Genomic DNA, 22,206 nt, shown 5'->3' with positions numbered 1-22,206 from the left:
CAACGTATTCGAACTTCATAATCAATAACATATATTCCCGTTATTCTGTGTCCCGTCATGTCATTCTGTATTGACATGTATCCCCATCTTCCTGTTAGACAATTTTTTTGACTGTAACCATAAAATATACAGTCTAAGCTGATGAAGTACATCACAGTTTTTGTCAAATAATGCTGTTATTATTTCATTATTTCCAACTTCCAGTGATATTCATTTAATAAGTATATTATTTAACAGGTTGGACAGTACTATATGATAAGAAAAGAAAAGAAAAGATATATTTCTATTTATACATTTTATTTAGTTCTTCTATTTTAAGTTTTTTATTATGTGTTTTTTTTTTTAATTTTGCGTTCAGGTTATCTTAGAACCACATTAAGGTAACTTAATGTTAAAAAATAATTTTTATTTTCTTTGACCGTTTTCAAAAATTCTTTTATTTTGTTCCTACTTTTAATTTTAGTTATTTTTATCTTCATTTGAATTGTTTTCTACTGCTCTGAATTTATTTCTATTGTTTATTCTCTTCTGCTCAATTTACATTTCTTCTGTTTTTTTAGTTTTCTTCCTCGACAATCTTCCTTATCTAGCTTTTTTATTATTTTTTTTGTTAATCATCATTTAGAAAAATGATGATTAACAAAAATTCATTTTTACTAAATGTCCATAAAAGTATTTCGTCTTTTTATGACATCACTTACCTTAGGGTAAAAATTCATGGAGTTCATTTCAAAACATAACTCCATTTTCACTTTGGATCGGATTTAAGATTTCCCTTGGGATTTTTCTTTCTTTCTTTTTTAATGCAGGTTTAGATTATAGATAGTTTATTATTTTATTTTATGCTAGTTTGTTTAGAATCAACTAATATTAGTTTACATCAGACAAAGGTAATATTTCCGAAATGTAGAGGAGTTCTGGTTTTAGAATTGTATTGAAATGTCTTAATTGAATATCTTTATATAAAAATTTTTTTACAAGTTTTTGTTTTCATTTAAGTTTTATTGATTTTTTTTAAAGTTTAAATTCTATTTTAATTTATTAATTTTTTGTTCGTTACGGCCTTCTACAGCTCACAATAAGTATCAGCGTATTTTTTTTCAATCTCTTTTTTTCTTCTCTTCCTATAACTACATCATCCTGTTGGAAAAGGCTTTTTTCGTTCTTCTGACTAGGTGTTTGGTTTTGTTTTCTTTCTTTTCATCGTCTTGGAACCTCTTGATAATCTGAGTTATTTCTTTGGACTCTTGTCTGTTGTTGATAACTTCCAGTCGTATATTGTGTTCTTTAATATCCTCGACTTGTCTTTTTACCAATCTGTTTGTGTCTTTCTACTTTCTATGAATTCTAGGATTCTTTTAGCTAGACCTTCCGTAAGCAGTCTGTTGAGGTGGTTGTAGAAGCATAGTCTTCGTTTTCTAAAAGTGGTTTTGAAGTTTTTTGTTATCTGGTACAACTTATTAGAATTTGATTTGTATTCTCTCTGCTCTCTTTTTGAGACTAGAACTTTCCTTTCCTTCTGTTTATATTTACTTATAAAGCTCTATATTTATCTCATTTTAATTAAAATAATTATACAAAAAAAAATTTAACGTCGGTCCGTGGATTCACGACGGAAGCGAAGCTTCTTACGTAATATTATATGAATTATTTATTGTTAATGTTGCAAAATAACAAATACGCAATATACACAAATGATAAAAAGTTTTATTAATAAGAAATACGAACTTACAATAAAAAAAATTTAGAGAGACAGAGAGAGTGCGCTTACCGAATATGCGTGTTAGTATCTCCACAAATATAACGCAGTAGGCGTAGTGGGGGAATCAGCTAGTGCGTGACGCTTTTTCATGACGTTCGTTTTTTGTCAGTTGACTCTCCATCCGAAGCCTGCATTAAGAAGCTTCGTTAAAAAAAAAAATGATATACATAAATGATACCACAAAGATGCTCTCAAAAATAAAAGTTGAGGGATCAATTTTTTATAAAACAAGTTTATTGGTTAGTTCTAAATATTTATTTTATTTCCACCAATAAATTGATGCTTTTGAACATAATACATCACCTGTTGATATTTTTATCTCTCGATTTTTACGTTTATTATGAAATAAATTATTAAGCTCAAACTAACTAGAAAAGCTGTCGCACCAAGTATAATGAATATTTACAACTTCTTCCGTGATTTTTAAGCAAAAATATAGGAAACAATCTTTGCTTATAATTCTGCTGACATAAATCCACGCAATCTGAAAGATGATGTCCATAAAACGTTAAAAAAATTCAAAGGTTTTTTCCCGTCACACTACTGAAATTTGATTAACGCTTCTGTTTTTCACTAAGTTCATGTGTTATTTAGGATAAAATAAACAAATTAAAATTTTTATGAGTATATCACAATTAATGTGTAGACCGTTTGTCACGCAAAGCTAATCTCATACCTGATATTAACCCGATGATATAATAATGTAAAGTTGTCCACATATCGGTGACCGTGAAAAATATAGAATAGTTTTTAATTGAATATCAAGTAAGAGATTCATAATTTTTATTTACAAAAACGTAGTATACAAAACTACCGGATGGTAAAAACGGTTTCCATTATACATTTCAAAAGAATTAATTAACGTTTCTCCAAGATGAAAATTATAACAAGTAATAATTTTGAATATCGGACTATAACGAAAAGAACCTTATATTTAATGGTTTCTGATACTGACGATCGAATGGCAAATAGTCCTGATATAATAATTTACAAATCTATTGATAGAAAGAGTAAGGGAGTTGGTTAAACTTTTGTGTTGCTTGTACCAGGTAGAAGTGGCGTGATAGCAAGCGGATCGTTAAGAAATACGTATTTAATTGTTAATTTTTTTTTTTAAATAACGGGGTGACGTAGACGCAGTGGATCATTAAGGTAGACTGAAGTCATTAGATGTTTATAAGTGCGTTTTACTTGAAACGTTTTGATAGTTTCGTTGTTAACATACAGTTGTTAAGTAACAAAGTATTTTTCGCGTCATTAAAATTTTAACTGTGATAAAATTTAATGGATTACGTATAATAATACAGTACGGCCTTTAATTCATGTAGCTGCAGCTGCAGCATTTTAATTCAGTAAGTGTTTATGCAAATTTACGACAATTTTTTTATTGATGTAATTTCAATGAGTATTATTCTGACTAATACAATTATTTTATATTGCCTGTACATCGTTTGTTTTGTATAGAAACAATATGCGCAGTATGATTTCACGGTCTACCAAAAATTAAATTTATTTTCAATTTTTTTAAATCGTTTTGTCGAATCTTTAAGATAAAACAATTGCAACCAAATAGTAAGATATAACAAAAAAAAAACCTCCAACTATGACCAACTATGATATGTATCCTACATATCCTATATGTGTGTGTATATATATATATATATATATATATATATATATATAGAGAGAGAGAGAGAGAGAAGGAGAGGTGCTATACTATTAAAAAGTTTGAAACTCTTGCCAAGAGATTTGATAAATATATTGCTGGGGTTTGAAAAAAAACTTGTTTGTTTTATATAATGGCCTATAGTATCTGCCGTACTGATAATTTAAATCATAGGAAATTATCAATATAGACATCAATATTATACAGTTTTCAATATGTCACAATAATATCAAGATGTCACTCATAATATCAATACGAATTCAACAATATCGGCCCAGTCATTTGGACTTTAGAGCGAAACTAATAAACATATATATATATATCTATCAAAAACAAAGGTATAAAACCCTTCTGTGCTCTTGGTGGTACCAAGAGCCCAGAAGTTACCACCAAGAGCACAGAAGTTAATAATTCTTCTTATCTTATGCTTATTATTTTTTAATGGCGCTTTCGAGGTTTTCCTTCATCATCAATTAAACTTTTCTTTTTTTTCTCAAATCCCACATTAAAATTATATAATATATACAAATATATAGTCAAAATAAAAACTATAATGTTAAAAAATTATATTTTTTTTTTATTATGTGGCTAGCCACACATGCAGTACTGTATTCAACTGAGTACAGTAAAGAATTCTTTTCTTAATTTTTTTTTATAAATGGAGCACTGATGTCACTGAGGGTCAACGGAGAAGGGGTTTGTTGTAGAATTCAGTTTGTTAAATTCAGTAAGAAAAGAGCGAGGTACACATAACTAGTAATTTGTCCTGTACGCAGGACTTATAAACTTTCCGATAAGTTTGATGATTCAAACTCGGTTCATAAAAAGATAAAAAACATCTTATTAAGAGCCTTTATTATTCATTATAATATTGAGAACATCTTTTCTAATATAACAAATATAATGTATTTGCTGAAAGTTTTCTTCAAAAGCGAGGGAAAATCCTTCAATTCGTTTTAAAAATGTAATTCAACTTTACTGTTTAAAATGTACAAGAAATTTTCTGAGAATATTAAATGCATAAAAAAACATTTTTTTTCCAAGCCCAATTTGGGCGTTTTTGTTTAACAGGGTTTCAAGCTATCTGGCATATTTCAACGAATACTATTTCTATCAGGAATAATTATTCCTAAACATAAAAAATGGTATTGTTTGTTTTCAAACGTTAAATAAGAAAACGTGAAGTAATTAAAATTATTATTACAACGAGGATAAAAAAATATTTTAAAAAATTCTTTAAAATAAGTGTTGCACAGAGGAATGTATTATAATGAACACGTTAAAAGACAGTTTTCGTTAACAAAAAATTGCGCATTGCTATTCAAAAGGCAGAGAGAGGACTAATTTTATTTCTTTGCAAGAGTTATTGTATCTCGTCCTTCCAGACACAATTATTTAATAAAAAAATTATTAACAAATTTAATTAATAAATAATGAATAATGACCTAGTAATAATGAATGTCTTTAATCACGTATGAGAATGTTAACACTATTCATATTTCCTTACTCCGCTTATCAAAGTGAACTTACCACTTATTGTTATTTTAAAAATAATCATTTTTGACTGAAATAATTACTTCTTGAAAAATGGCTCATTACTTGAAAACCGTACCGAATATGACGAAAGTGAAATACTATCTTATTACGCAAATGATTTGTTTTTCTTTCTAAAATTTTTTACAAGTTTCACACAGGCATAAAAATGAGTTAGGTTAAGAAGTAATCAGTTTTTGGCCAAGGTCGCAGACACAACGTTGTTCGAGAAACCACAGTTTTGCCGATTTCGCAATAACGGGCTAGGGTTTGTCAACAAATCAGCGAATGGTGTTATAAACAACATAACCCAAGATTGTTACAATTCTATTACAATTCTGAACTGTGTGCGAATGACGATGTCAGCTGTTTTGTCAGTCAGCTCTCTGTGTGCGTTGGGTGTGTTAGCTTCGGTGCTATGTACATTGTTCTTTTCTTGTCAATAAATCGTCGCGTCAAAATCGTTACAAGATTTAAGTTATCTAAAGACTTTATTTAATTTTTACTTTCTGCTCACGGCTGTTTCTGTATTGTCGGAAAAGCTAGAATTAGGTTATTTTTTAAGTGAAATGTTGTGCTCGGTAAGACTGGTCGTGCTATGTGTTTTCGTACTGTAAGTTAATTATGTGTTTGAATTCCTGTTTTTTATTTTTTATTTTGTGAATGTAATATTTATTCAATTATTCTCAGTTAAGTCTTCTGTTCTTGTAACACAAATGTTATTTACCATACTGTTTTCCTTTATTACAGTTTATGCATAAACTCTTCTTGTGTTTCTGGTATAATTATAAATTAAACAAACTTCAAATAATGTTGATGTGCTGTTTTATTTGTTTTTTTCACTCTTTCGTAATCACTACCCAATGCAGACCATCAGATCCTCTCAGAACAGCAACAATTTTCTGAAAAAAAAAAAAAAAAATAGTAATGTAATTAAAATGTATACCTCGTAGATTAAATGAACAGTTATTAGAAAGTAAAAATAAGATATATATTTTTTATCACCAATGAGAAACGAGTTACAAAATCTCAAATACATATAATAAGTGAAGTAATATAATACTAGTCCCGGAATAAGATATATAATATAATACTAGCGGAATAAAATATGCAACAGGCGCTTTCCGCACAAGTCCGGCGGCTAGTCTGATGTCTGAAGCCGGAATAATTCCACTACATTATAGAAGAGAGATCCTTTTGTTAAGATATGCAGCAAATGTATGGGCTTTCCCTGCTCATATAAATAATAAATTGTTTACGAATCATCCTATGGCTGCAGTATATGAACATCGTGCTACCTATTCCAGACCAACCGGAATTAGGTACCACGAATTAAGAAGAAAATATGAAATTGCTATATCAGAGGCACTAGCAATTTCTACTAGAGAAATACCGCCATGGCTCTTGCCAGCGGTAAATACAAATTTGGATCTCTCTCAAGGAGAAATAAAAAAGAAACCAGCAGTGATCATCCAGCAGGAATTTTTAGCAACCGTCAGTAGTTACGAAGAACATATTAGAATTTATACTGACGGTTCTAAAACCGAACATGGTGTTGGATGCTCGATATATGTAAATGAAGAAGCCCACTTTTGGAGACTGCCAGATGTGGCCAGTGTCTACACGGCAGAACTCACTGCAATTCAGCAAGCTCTTCGCTACACTGAACACTATTGCGAAGAGAGAGTGCTAATATGTTCCGATTCATTAAGTGCACTCGTCGCAATTCGGAACAAGAACATTAAGGATGTCTTAATTGCAAACATCCTGTCCATTTTATACATACTAAAACAACGAGGACAGCGATGCGTATTTGTATGGACTCCAGGGCATGCTGGTATTACAGGTAATGAAATCGCAGACGAAGCTGCCAGAAACGCAACGTCTGCGATGATTTGGATACATTTCCTGTAAGAGTGGCAGATGTTAAAAACCGTCTAACAAACATAGTAAAAAACAAGTGGAACGCTGAATGGAGGAGTTTAAATACAAAATTAAACTCAGTTAAAACTTCTCCTTATAAATGGAAAAGCGACTTTAAGTTGACTCGCCCAGAACAAGTAGCGGTGACCAGACTTAGAATCGGTCACACGCGATTAACAAATTTATATATGTTAACCGGCGAAGTGAGACCAATGTGCGGTGTTTGTAATAAAACACTGAAAATCAAGCATCTAATAGAAGAGTGTACCATATATGAGGACCTCAGAAAGAGGTTCCGTCTTACAAATAATATTAGTGTTGATCTGGATAATGGAAATGAAGAAAATATAGTTGCATTTTAACACGCCAGTGGATTTCTTAAAAGTCTATAAAATGGAAGTTTAAAGCTGTGGTAAAAGATACTCTAAGCATATAAGGGAGTCTCGAAGCGTGGCACGTATAGTGACGGGAGGTAGCCCTCTTGCCTAGGCCATTTTGGCTCACCCGCATTCAAGAGCAGTGAGTCGGGGTGTGTCCGATGATGGCATGGGGGACCCTCAAGGGTGGATTGAGGGCGCGAGGCTATGGGTGTACGCCGTGCATGCCTATGGTCTGATATAAGAAGGATTCAACTGCCACGGCACCCTGGCACGACTGATATACTGCTCAACGGCGGTTCTGGTCGCCCCGAGGGTGCTTAAACAAACTATAAATGAGACTTCGTAGAAGAAAGAAAGAAAGAAAGAAATGGTATTGATAAGTTTAATTTTAATTTTAATTTCATGGTCTTTTGAGAACCTATCTCAAATTTTAATATTGGGGCCCTTTACACCCCGTAAGTGTTTGTGATTGTCCTTGTCTTTTATGTTTTAATGTTTATTATGAAGTTTGTGTTTTTAAATAAAATGTAAGGGCCCTTTACACCCTTACATATGACGATCCTGATGGAGATAATAATTTCTTTTAAAGAATGTGACGAGGGCTAATGACCTTAGCAGTCGATGCCCTTAAAATTCAGTTAAAAAAAAAAAAAAAAAAAAAAAAAAAATACTAGTCCCGTTGGAAGTTTTTTCAAACGAAAAAATTTATTGTTTTAATTTAAATGATTACTTGGCAATATTTGTAATTTATTTTTGCTCATATATATATATAGTAATATCATTTTAATGTTCAATTTATTTCCTCCCGGAAATACAAGAAAATTAATTGCAATATCTCGTTCTTTTCTCGTCTTTCTTTTTAGCCTCCTGAACCATCGTAAGGTAATTACTTCAGAGGATATGTATGAATGTAAATGAATTGTAGACTTGTAAAGTCTCAGGTCGACCATCCTTGAGATGTGTGGTTAATTGAAACCCAACCACCAAAGAACACCGATATACACTGTCTAGTATTCAAATCCATATAAAAGTAGTTGCTTTTACTAGTGTAAACAATAAGCAATAAGCATCGCAAATCAGTTGAAGTCAGAGTTCTAAGGATCAAATCCTAGTACGTATTTGAATACTAGATCGTGGATTCTTTGGTGGTTGGGCTTCAATTAATCACACATCTCAGGAGTGGTCGATCTGAGACTGTACAATACTACACTTCACTTACATTCATATATATTATCCTCATTCATCCTCTGAAGTAATACCTTACGGTGGTTCTGAGGGTAAACCTGAAAAAGAGAGAGAGAAAGAAAGAAAAAGGGTAAAAAATAAACAAGTAAATAAGGTTTAGGCTCTGTGGAGTATTCTTGTAGTCCACAGAGCCTTAGCTCAGCTATCATTAGCTAAAAAAATAATTTTTTTTCAATTCGGCTTAAAATTTCAAACTTTTTTTTAAAATAAGCAATTTAAGGTTGGAAAATTGTTTGTAGCTGTTACTTTAATATAGTTTCAAATTTTGAAAGCGTTATTAAAAAAATAAAATAAACTTTTAAACTTACATGGATAATTTCACTGTAAAAATATTAGTTTAAAAAATGTTAAATTTACTTCTTAAATGCTAAATGAAGCGTAATTAATTCAATCACTCATCGATAATTTTTTGAAATAAAGCTAAGGTAGATAGATAATAATTTAAATATCGTTACTATTCATTAATACTAACTAACCGCTTCTGTTTCATCCCCTTGCATTTTCCACGTCTACATTGCAGCTGCTTATTTTATACTTTAGTAACATAGTTTGGTTGTTTCTGTATTTATCAAATAAAAATTATCACCGATAAAAGTTTTATAAAATAATTTTTTTTATTAATATTAGCAAGTAAATTATAATATTACTATTGCAATTGTTATTAGAAGTCTCGGTTTTAATTTTTAAATCGTTCATCATTTAATATCTCTACTATTTGCTCTAGTGATTTAATAAACTCTGCTTTTAACTTAACTCATCGGGTGTAAATAATTAAATTAATCCGGGAAACACGCTCCTGTTAGATAATAATATTCTCTTTATAAAAATAAATTTCAGTTTGAATTCTTTAATATAATCTATTCGCCTCAAGCTACAGGTTAAATCTGTAGTGAGCAATTGCTGGTCGTTATTTTCCTTTTTTTTATTATTAGCTAACTTCTCTTAATTATTATACTCGTAAATTATTATATAAAATAAAATAAATTATTGGTTTTGCTCATTAAGAGCCGGAAAATCAATTTATTTTTTAAATGAGAATTTTTGACAAAAGGAAAATTCCTATTATCATTACATTTGTCGCAATCTGCTTATCTACCCTAAGGCAGGTCCCTTGTACTATGTTTGTTTCCATTCTCCTCTATTCACATATAAACCTTTAAGACTTTAATACATCCATTTCGTTTTAGATCGTCTATAATCCTTACTTTTTCCAGGTCTCTGTTTTTTATACCATCTACTGATCCCTCCAGTTTTCATTAAGCTTTTATTCTCGTTAACTCTCAGTATTTCTTCATGTTTCAATTTGTCGATTTAATCTTCTCGAATCTCCTCTATGCACATTTTAGTCATTTTTTCTCAATATTTGCAAAAATACTACTTTTTCATCAAGGACATCAATTTTATTCTAAAAATTTAATATACAGCATTTTGCGTCTAAATGATATCTAACCCAAAAATTATCAACATAAATTATCAATAATAAATCATTTTTCCTTTGAATTTGTACGCAGTGTAAAGTTTATCTATTATATATAATTTTAATAACAGCTTACCAAATTCCAGTTTGATTTCCTCGAGCGCTTTCGGCTATTCTGCCATTTTCAGGAGGAGTATAATTATGATTAATTATATAAAATGATATAACTTACATAATTAAATTTTATGTTATGTAACGATTAATGGTCATTTTGTTCGTCAAAGTTCGTCAAAAAAAGTTTTAAGTCAAAGTAACTACGTCCGTATTGTAATTGTTTCACAATTGTTAGGAACTTTGTAAATTGTGGAATCAGTTTAGCCAATTTAATTATTTTTGTTTATTATTTGTTTATACAAAATAACATCATCGAATTTAATTTCTTATTATTGTTGTATATATGGAATTTTTCGAGATTAAAAGTGTTATAATAATTATTAGAGTAATCCAATACTTCCATAAATTTATTTGGATCATAATTATGGTTATTCTTCAATATATGTTTAGCAAAATTTTATCGGCCTTTATATTTCTTTGTTATACAGTTAATATTTTCCTTAGTTCCAATAAAAAAATGATCGATTGGTCATACCACTACATCGTAATTCGCAATCTTCACATTTTAGGCTGTTCACTCCCTGTCCGTTCATATTATATTTATTGCCATTTATTTGAGTTTTAGTTGGATCTCTATTATTAATATAATTTATGATTTTATTATTAGTTGAATATGCTGTTTTTACATTAAATGATTTATATATTTTATTAAATTTTCTATTGTTTAAATTATATTCCATTTTTATAAAATAGTTTTCCGAGTTATTATATTTTAGTTTTTTTTCTTATATATAATTTATTTTTTAATTTGAAGTACAATTTACATTTTAAATTTTTATTATATCCAATCGATGTGGTAATGTATTTAATTCGTTATTTTATTATGTTTGAGGTATTTAAATGCACTGTAAATTAATGAATTGAAAGTGCTATTTTTTTGTTCTATAGATGAAAAGAATTATAGTGTATTATGATAAATTGTTGGGTTAGCTTCCTATATATGTTTATGTCCAATTTATTATTATTGAAATTTTATTAATTGTTACGTCTAAATAATCGATGTTAATGTTAATTTCTTGATTCATAGTGAATTTAATATTTTCATATGATGAGTTGATTTCATTAACTATTATATTTTTTTCATCATTAGTTTTTTGATTAAATAAGATTAAACACGTTGGAAAAACTAAAGTTTATCTTACAAACAAAGAATAGTCATCTACGCTGTAAACATTTTTTCATAGAAATATACGGATTACGAAGTAAATTCATAATGAATAAAAAATAATAAAACAAACATTTTTTGTTTAATATTCTTGGTTACGCCCAAAGTTATTCGAAATCTAATCTACTTTATTTCAGTAAAAACAAAAGGAATTTACAGGCCTATATTTATCAGATATTTTTTGCCAAATTACCATTTGGATTTTTAGTAACTTCGAAAAAGGAAATTTACACTTGTTAAATTTTTCATACCTAAATCTTATTTTTTCGTCTTCCATGAAGAATAAAATCCTGAAATTTATTATTTCGGTTCCAATGAAACTTGGCGCAGTCGGTAGGACACGAACCTACGCTCCCAAGTTTCAATGGAACCTTTTTGTAGTAACTGAGATTTACAGACATGTCGATGTTCATGATTAAGAAAAAAATTAATAAAACATTACGTTGACGTTTTCTACATCAACGTTTATAAATCATAACAATTGACACAATTGTCATGCTTTAAAAGACAATACAGCGTGACAATTGTCACGCTTTAAAAGAGGAAGTTAATAAATTCAGCAGCTGGTTTTACATGATAAAACTGAGAAAAATTCTACCATTCTGTGATTTACAAAAACGGAGAAAAAAGAAAATGTTTAAAAAAATAGATTTTTGGAAAATGAATCTTTGGCAGTTTTCCGTGACGGAGGGATAGCGTCTCGGTCTTTCATCTGGGGTCCAGGGTTCGAATCCTGGTTAGGCATGGCAATTTTCATGTGCTACAAAATACAATTTCCATGTTCCCACGTGTAAGCTTCCACGGTGAATTATTTATCAAGCAAAAAAAAAAGTTAGATACTTATAACTTGAAAAGCGGATTATCGTATTAATCTATTTTACTTGTAGATTTAAAGGAATATCAAGATTAATCCTTGTCTAAATTTCTTTTAATTGATGTCTGTTGTAGAACTGATCGACTTCTTGATCACCTTCCTGGATTTGTAGAAATTTAAAATCCTTCTTATAAAGTCTTAAATTTAATTATTTTACTTTTTTTTGTAACTTCATCGTGGTGTCATCAGTACAATTGAATAAAACTTAATAAATACCGCATTTAAAATTGTTTTAAATCAACAATGAATCAAAATATACATAAGCGAAAAATGATGAAATTCAACAATTAAACTTTCACCAAAGTTATGGTACACAGCTCCCTTGAGGGACATACTGCAACTTATCTATTTCTTGATCTTAAAAAGAAACTTTTCTTTAAAAAAAATCCAATTTTTCTTATATTTGTTGGTAACCCTATATAATCTTAAAAAGGGAGCACCAGGTGGCTTTTGTAATGATTAAAATATTCACTAAAATTGATTTTATATAGATTAAAATCGAAATTAAAAAAGGTTCTTCGATTTTTTAAAGTTTGGGAACTTGCATCTTATGAGGGGTGTTAAGTTATTTCAGAGACTTTATTGTTTAAAAAAATAACGTTTGAGCATTAAAAATTTGAAATTGCAAAAAACGTTTTTCATTTTGGAGGCTCCCATATTCAAGTGGAAGCATTCGGGCAAGATTGATTTTTAAGAAAATAATTCCTAAGTTGTGATAATAAATTTAAAAAAAAATTATTATTTTACTTTCCAGTCTAGATAGCACTATAGCAGAGATGTAGCTCTAAATGGGAAACTATTGTAAACGGTACAATTTGGGCATATACGGTTTTCACCGGATCTTGAAGTTTTGACACCTAAGAAACCCAAAAAACCGGATGGAAATTTTTCGGATGTTCGTATGTATGTGTGTGTAGGTTCGGTTTTGCACTCATATCTCCAGAACAACTCGACCGATTTTGGCCAAATTTGGTCAGATTATTTCTATATATTATATTGGTGCTATTATACACTAGTACATTGGTGCTATTATATTTTCAATCTAAAAGGTCGGGTGGTGAGGCTGGGCTAAGGCTGTACAGCAAGCTCACTCTCAGTATCTCGAGATTTTGCCTAATTAAGGTCTTACTTTTCTTAGGCACATTTATTAACAATTAAAAAATAACAATATTTGCAAAACATTTTTTTCAAAATCGCACTCCCACCTCAAAATGTGATCTAAATAAACTAGCGGCTACGTGGGTATACTGCATCAATAGTAGTCCCTCTCATCACAAAGAGCGCTAGTGTAGAACTGACGTACAGCTGTTGTAGTCGGCTCTATATTGTGACGTCACAGGTGAGTGGTAGAATTAAATAGATGAATAATATTTAAAGGGTAAAAAAGTATTTAAAGTAACCGTTAGTTCCGCTACATCTGCGCGAATGAAATACGGTATACGTGCACGTTTTAGTTAGAATCATTGAATTAAATAAACAAAAAAATATATTTAAATAAAATTCTAAATATTTTAAATAAGTTGTGTGTGTGTGTGTGTGTGTGCGCGCGCGCGCGCGCGTGTGTGTGTGTGTGTGTGAGACGTGCGTCATAAAAAGGCCGTATGACGGGAAAATCCTACAACTGTGTTGTCAGCTTTTTTAAAAATACCAAGACAGCCATAATTCTAGATAATGTAGTTTTCTAGGAAGAGGTGAAAAGTTTTTGCTAAATTTCTTTTTCTCAACAAATACTTAAGAATAAGGGCTCTCAAAAATTAATAATTTTACATTTTAAATGCAATGGGTAAATAGGGAGACGGATGTAAATTGAAAATAAATTAAAAAATTAGTTTTTTTGTTACCATAAACCATCGGAATGGGTTGGGAAAAACTTTTTATAGTGGTTTGAAAGGCTTTTCGATATAGAAACTACTGTTGTAAAAAATCCCATTAACTCCTTTTATGAAGTAAGATATAGTTCAAAAAAATAATATATAAAGTCAATTTTTGGGGAAGGGGTGAATATTAAATAAAAAGTATGGTCAATGTTTTTTGGGCTCTAAGCAAATATAGTTTCTATAGCAAACGTAGTTGGTATCGTTTATCTTCAGGTGCTTCAAAATTTTCTAATTTCTCAGTTAGACGATGATGACCAAGATGGATGCCATTACTATCAGCAAGTCAGGGAACTACCTCACTATTGCGTAAAAGTCCGAGATTTTCTTAATACTCGAGAACTTCCCAGGTCGGTAGATTGGTCGTGAAGGTGAAAATGCATGGTCACTCGCTCCTCAGATTTGACCCAGCAAGATTTTTGCGTGTGGTTGCATTAAAGATCGAATTTATGTACAACCTCTTCCTGCTGATCTTGTCGAACTTAGACTTCGAATTAACACCGCAACTGCAGAGGTAACGCCTAACATGCTGGTTACAGTCTGGAATGAAATCGACTTCAGGTGGGATATATGTCGCATTACAAACGGAAGCTATAACAAACCGTTCGGTGAACATTCGGTGACAAACTTGATGTGTGTTTATATGAAATGAGATTTCAATCGAATCTGTAAGTTATCTCAATAAAGTTTTACATGACTTTAAATTCGTGAAGCCTTTTTTAATCGTCCGTTATTTAGTTATAATTTAAGATTTTCCCTTTCTGAGTTGAATCAGTATACATAAAGCACTGTTTCACTACAGAGAAGGATACATAAATACACCGCTTTAAAACTAGTCTTTCTTGACGCACGTAAAATATCTAATGCTATATACAGTAGTAATCAGAGTTGATTTTTTTGAATAAAAATAACAATGATCATTATACAGTCATTCCTTCAGCGAATAAAGTGAAGTTAGGTACCTAAGATTATTTCTGTGCAGATTTAATTAATTTTTGTAATAACTATATTTTACAGTACGAGTAAATTTTTTAATCACTGACCGACGTCATTCCCATTAAAACTTTCAGTTAGTTTGAAATAAATTTAAAACATATATGAAAAGTAACATTTTATTAAAAAAAAAGAAACGAAAAAATCCATCCCTCGTTATCTCTAGTCTAATGCTATAAAGTGGAACAGTTTTCAAAACCCTTTCCTTAACCTCTACTTGACATTTTGTTAATTTAAAGAAGTATTACGAAGTTTGACCTAGAAATATTAATTATGCAATAAAGTTAAAATACTTCTATGTATTATGTATATATATATTTGTGAGTGTGTGCGTGCGTGTGTGTATTGTAATTAATAAATTAAATAAATGTAATGTATATTTGCAAATATTCTTAATTTAAAAAACTTTCTATCGAATACATTTCTCTGTAATTCACGAACTTTCAGTTTTAGGAAAAAAAATCTTTAGTGGTGGATCCAATGGGTAAAGAAAAACAAGTAAAACTACTTAGTTCTAAAGTTTATATTTCATAAGGATAAATTATCTTAAGTAGGCGTACACTAATACATCGCGCTAAGAAATTCGCGATTTACGTAATCAGTAAAAATATATGTGGTATCTACATGAGTGCTTAGTGTTGTATACTCTCATATATTTTAATCATTCTCTGCGTAATTAACGCTAAGGTATTAGCGCTCATTTAATTAACTGTTACCTATAAGTTAATGAAAATTACGTATAATAGTGCTTAGTTATGAAAAAATTAATTTTTTCACATGTAAATCAAAAGCTTAAACTTTTAAAAATACAATAATTTTTATACCAGTTATGATATATGGAATCTTTTCTTGGACTTGTAAGATGCTTTACACGACCACTACTTCTACCGTCATGTAAATTTTGACATATGAAGTTAATATTCATGAATATACAGAATTAGTGTGATATGTATTTTTAAAAATAAACAAATGTTTTTATTACTTATTATAACTTTATTTTAAATGAATATGAAAATAATTAAGAAAAATAACAAAATTTAAAATTTAATAGTTAAAACCAATTTAGTTAGAAATTATACAGATTACTCTGTGGCCAAAAAAATGAAATGTCCTGCAGGGTTTACAAATATAAATAAATCTTGCTTCAGTTATCACAAAATGTTCACAAGATGGATTGTTATGACTAGTCGGTCGTGAAACAGTATACAAAAAAATAAAAAAAAACGCCCAAAAAAAGGAAACAAGAAACTTACTACCGAATGTATTTTACACGAAACAATCTGTTTTTTACATATGAAATGTGAATTTTCTGTAGAATATTAATCGAAAAAATCTGAAAAAATTGCGGAATGTGTTCTTTATATTAAACTTTGAAATTAAATTGTTTAATCCTTAAATAATCGTTTTTCCAAATCAAGGCTGAAAACATCTAACTTTTTTTTTGACCAATAGCGGCCGTTTCACAATTTCGCCAGCAGTTGCCACTATGTCCCTATGTTCGTCCATGCGAATTATATCTTATGCTTAATATAAGTAAATAAAAAAAACAACAAAAAACATAAAAATCACTTAAAATAATGTAAGTAAAAATAGCACATCTTATCAATTACGTGAGAATTTATAGAAAAATATACGATTACAAGGATAACAATATATTTATTTATAAGCCGTTTTTTATTGTATTTATTGTAGAATTTTGTGAAAGAAGACGATAACATAATTTTTCATGTTTTTTTTTACAACGTAACCTTACCCTGTCTACATCACCGTTCATTATGATGATGATAACTTCTCATTTCGAAAATTTTTTCCTGCTTTTTTCGTACAAGCGAGAATTTGTGGCTTTCTACCGGTTGTTATTACTAACCATACAGGTCGTTTGCTCAACAGGTTTGGAAAGCAGCAAACAGCATTAACATGTGGCCCATACTGAATCTCGCCGAACATTTAAGTTGGGTCAGCAGTATTTAAAATGGAAGATAAATTATACACTGAAGTGGCACTATTTTTCATTCTGGTATATCTTTGGAGAAAAGGCATTACACACGCATGATGAACTAAAATAATAATTGGGTCTGTATAAATAATGAACATTTTGAAATATGACAACTGGCCAAGAAATGCAAAAGATCTCTTTATAGCGAAGAAAAGAGGATTAAAGATTAAAACCTGAGACTAATCGAAATTGATGAAAAAAGAATAACCATCTTTTTCCGATTAAAAACTAAATAAATTCGTGAATATCAAATGTGAAATCAGTATTTTATTTCATTCATCAAATTATTAAATTTCGTACAATTTTTTAAACACTGTTGAAAAAGAGCATTGACATATCTGCTCAAAAACGTTTCCAATGCGTAAAAGGAGGACGTCAGACTTAGTATTTTTTACGAAATTGCACTGCAACATAAACTAATGATATCATCGCAGCACACCAGTACTTTATCCCTAACCAGAATTTATCGTAAATTTTTTGGATTAATTTATTTAATACTGAACTACTACTGAGAGATGTACAGGGGGATCTAGAATATTTTATTGTAATGCTCTCGTAGTCGAATCTCCGAGGCGGAGGGGTAGTAACGTGACGAACATTCATCCGGAGATCACGGGTTCAAACCCGGTCAGGCTTAGCATTTTTTATACCCTTAAAAATGCTTATTTTCATACTTCCACGCACAAGATACGAGCTATTACCTGGTGAATTAATTAAATACAAGTAAATCTATGTTGGTATATTTTACATAAAAGGCATCTACTGAGAGAGAGAATGAGAGAGAGTTTATTTAGAAACGAAAAGAAATGTAGATGGTATAGCAAAAGACAAAGGTTAGGATGCATAAAGCAAAGTATTAAAATGTTTATAATGTTCACTAACAAAGTTTGAAATTTACTATCCGCTGCTGAGAGCATATTACACGCTTTGCCGTAGTAAGTAATCCATTAATTTATTGTTTTATACTATACTTCTGAGTCTTCCTGATATTTGTGTCACATTTAAAGCTCCTGAAGTACAGAAGACAATAGGTAGAATTATTTTCTCTAAGAGAAATGATGCTAATTATAGCCTCTTTGACAAACAAGAATAAATGTTTCTTGAAAGGCTAAATTTCACTTCCATTAGGTGGACTACGCATGCTAATATAAAATATGTTTAATTCATTCGACAATATACAGAGCGTAAGTCTAAGGTGTAGGCTTACGTATACTGTAGACGTGCGTATATTAAGATTACAGATATTAATTATAAGCATTTATTATTTAACGCCATATTATATTGGTTTTCAACTAGACAGAAAAATGGTTTTACATTAGTGATAAAATTAAACATTTTTTTTTTTTTTAATTAAAAATAATTTGGACTGAACCGAACTGTGAAGGCTTGAAAATTTTATAAAATTAGGGTTTCATTCAAAAATTACACGCAAATTAGGAAGTTGGCAATTATTTTAATTTTATTGTTTTATAAAATAAACATTTATTTTCTTTTAAGTTTCTTAAAAAACGTAAACGTTAATAAGTTTTTATTTTAAAAAAAGTATGATTATTTATTTATAAAACCTCATAAAAATTATAAAATAATCTATTTTTAAAACTTTTGTTTTTAATTTTGATTTTTTGAAATCCGTGCTAAGTTAAACAGTTAAACTGATTCTAAAAGAATAATTGAAAAATGATTATTTTTTAAATTTTACTACGTTTTCTAAAAAAAAAACTTTTTATTTATTTTAATTAAAATGTTTTTCTTTTAGCTTAATTTAAAGTATGTAGAGGGGTTACAAAAAGGTCTGTACGAAAAAAAGCCGTTTGCAAGAAACACACAATATACGAAAGCTCTACTTCAACCGAGAAATTAGGTAAAGATACTGTCACCGATCGTGAGCTAAGACTCAATGAAACAAATACGTAAGCATCACCTTTTTCTCTTAAGTTTTCTAACTAACTTTTTTGAATTTTCAACCGAAAATCATTGAATTTCAGAATAACTGTCTGTATATCATTATTCTAAGAAATTCCAACATCAAATAAGATTCCCAGAAAGAAAATCTCAAAAGATTTTTTTTTTGTTTGGTGTTTTGCAGGGCGAAAAACGCTTCGATTTTATCATCGCCCGAACACGATGCATGTGTTGTAAGAAACTAAATTTTAAAAATTCATGATTAAAAATTACTTTAAAACGCCCGGAAAACAAAACGTGAAATATAAATACAAAAACTAATAGAATAAAAACCAAAAAAAAAAAATAAAAACGTAAAGTAGAAATTTAAAAACAAACTAAAATAGTAAAAATAAAGACAAAACAAAAAACTAAAATTAAATGTAACACAAAAACATACAACTACTAAAAAAAATCGAAAAACACTATTAAAAAGTATGTAAAATAATAGTAACCCGGAGGAATAAAAACAGCTGGTCCAACATCTTTTTTATTGCCCAGGATTTGACGAAAATTCCTGGGCAATTTAAATTACGACGCAAGGCCGCATAACGTATGCATTCCATAAGAAATGTGGCGCACAGTCAAGCGGCAGTTGCATCTTTAAAGAGGAAACGTAATTTTTTGTTGAAATCATTTTTCACCAGTTAGTTTCGGCGAAAGATAAGAAACAACGAGACCACTAAAGGAACTTTCTCTACAAAGTAGAAGTTGAAATCGATCCATTTGATGAAAAGAAAGATTTAAGTTTCCTAAAAAAGTCTGAATATTAATTACTCAAAACATATTACAAAAGAATACAAAATATTCATCAATAAATAAAAAACAGTTAATAAATGCTTTAACTAGTAATAAATAACAAATAAGATCGTTTATAGTAACAATATGTGGGAATAGTTGCTTGTGCAGTTTCTATAGTTAAAATCAAAATTGATTTGCATTGTTTAGTGTAACCACGTAATCAATTAGTTCAGTTAGACTTAGTTACGTACATCACGAATAAGTTATTTGCGAATTACAAGAGAGAGAAATAAGAGGAAATAACAGTTTCCGTCGTTAGAAGGGAAATCAGAAACACTGATCAGCAAAGAGAACGAAGATGATTATATTCTACTGCATTCATTGCATTATCACCGCCATTGCTAAGTGCAACAACTAGGCTAACAGATAGTTATTGTGTTATTGTAAATATTCAATAGAGCATAACATCAGATAACCTACAACAACACACATGCACACAATACATGAATATGTATGTATTTGATATATGATGCAGTTAATAAATGCGGGATGATAAAAAAAAATTATTTATTTAATTTAAACAAAGTTCAATAACATTAATAAAAACTAAGTAATACATTAAAAGTAAATTTATTTGTCTCTAATGTTTTAGAATACGGCCGCAATTATCTAAAAAACATAAGAAACAATCACTAATGTATCATATTATAATATTTCTACTTTATCAATTTTTAAGTTCATTCCACTTGTGTTTAGAATTGCTGTAAAGAAAGGTTCAACCCGGTTAATGGAAAATTGTGTCCTTGTGCTTACTAAAAATGCTTAGCACGTCACATCCTGATATTAAATTTCATGTATGTAAATTTTTATGTATAAATAAATATTTTTTTCTTTTCAGAATTCTTTGTAGTATTTCGATTATAATAAAGATTAATTTTTAAAAATGTAATTCGGTTTTTTATTGATTTAAATTACAAACATTTTCTGAAAAACAAATTAACTATTTTTATCTTGAAGTTATATTTGATTATTTGGGAATTTAATAAGAAGCTGATGTAAAATAAAAAAATGTATCCTCTTCTACTCCAAATCTTCGTGTTTTACAACAATTTTTTCGGAACCCATTGATGATACAACTAGAAGATATTAGATATTACTGGAAATATTGAATGTTCCAGATCAATTTTTTCGGAACCCATTGATGATACTACTAGAAGATATTAGATATTACTGAAAATATTGAATGTTCCAGATCAATTTTTTCGGAACCCATTGATGATACTACTAGAAGATATTAGATATTAATGGAAATATTGAATGTTCCAGATCAATTTTTTCGGAACCCATTGATGATACTACTAGAAGATATTAGATATTACTGAAAATATTGAATGTTCCAGATCAATTTTTTCGGAACCCATTGATGATACTACTAGAAGATATTAGATATTACTGGAAATATTGAATGTTCCAGATCAATTTTTTCGGAATCTATTGATGATAATACTAGAAGATATTAGATATTACTGGAAATATTGAATGTTCTAGATCAATTTTTTCAATTTTTCACTTTGTCATTGTATATATTTTGTTCAATACTCTGTATTCGTAGCGAATTATTCACTAATAAATTGAAAACAAATCGTTCACAGACCTATGTTTATATGAAATATTTTTTTCCCATTATTCCGATGAGAGGAGTATGCCTATATATATATATATATAAAAAAATTAAAATAATTTTTTAATATACAATATGAATAATGTAACAGATTTCATAATATTAGATTGTTTATTTATAAGTTGATTAACTTTACCTGTTGGCAAGAATAGTTATGGTTTTACTCTCCCGACTTTGGGCTAAAATGAATTGTTTACATTATAAACCTTACGAAATGTGTTGCCGTCAAAAAATGAATCCTCAGTAAATTTTCAATTTTTTAAACTTTTTAAAATTTCCTAACTGTAAAAATTGTAAAAATAAAAACAAAACTTTGTTTACAAAATTCTCCATTTATGTATGAGTTAGTGTGTGTGTGTGTGTGTGTGTGTGTGTGTGTGTGTTTGTTTGTGTGCGTAAATATATATATTTGAGACATTGATTCCATTTATCTTTTTAAATAATCGGATACGGGAGAAAAATAAAATCGGATAATAGAATTGTAGGATTAGGGTAAAGGTGCTAAATTACAGCACGAACTGGGTTCAAATTCTTTAAAACTTTACTCGTACTTGTTTAAGCTACGCAAAACAAGATCATAGCCAAATACCAAATGAAATAATTCAAACTTCTAAAAATTAAAAAAAAAGCAAAACGACTTCATGAAAACTGCTTCTAAAATAAAATAAACTTCGAAATTTTCTTTAAACTTTTACTTGATCGACGTCTGAATTAAAAACAACTACAAGCAACTTACTAACGGTTTGTTGGTGAGATTAAAATATAGAAATAAAAAAAAAGCGAAATATTATTTCTTAAATTGTTATTAGAGTTATCTTGAAGTTTTCTTTTTATTATTATT

At 29.4% G+C, this 22,206-nt stretch overlaps 1 long non-coding RNA gene across 1 annotated transcript in view; it reads right to left on the bottom strand.

Annotated features, from left to right (window-relative positions):
• LOC142328937 (uncharacterized) overlaps positions 1–22,206 on the bottom strand; it is a 389,552-nt gene that overhangs the window by 10,970 nt on the left and 356,376 nt on the right. The window contains exons 2-3 of the long non-coding RNA XR_012757385.1: positions 5,689–5,863; positions 1,772–1,890 (exon numbers count right to left, since the gene is read on the bottom strand). This is a non-coding gene — a long non-coding RNA (uncharacterized LOC142328937). The remainder of the gene's footprint in view (positions 1–1,771; positions 1,891–5,688; positions 5,864–22,206) is intronic.

The sequence above is a fragment of the Lycorma delicatula genome, chromosome 8, assembly GCF_047948215.1.
Source record: "Lycorma delicatula isolate Av1 chromosome 8, ASM4794821v1, whole genome shotgun sequence".
Classification (NCBI taxonomy): domain Eukaryota; kingdom Metazoa; phylum Arthropoda; class Insecta; order Hemiptera; family Fulgoridae; genus Lycorma; species Lycorma delicatula.
The sequence above is the reverse complement of the archived record's forward strand: the minus strand, read 5'-3'. Positions and strand labels throughout refer to the sequence as shown.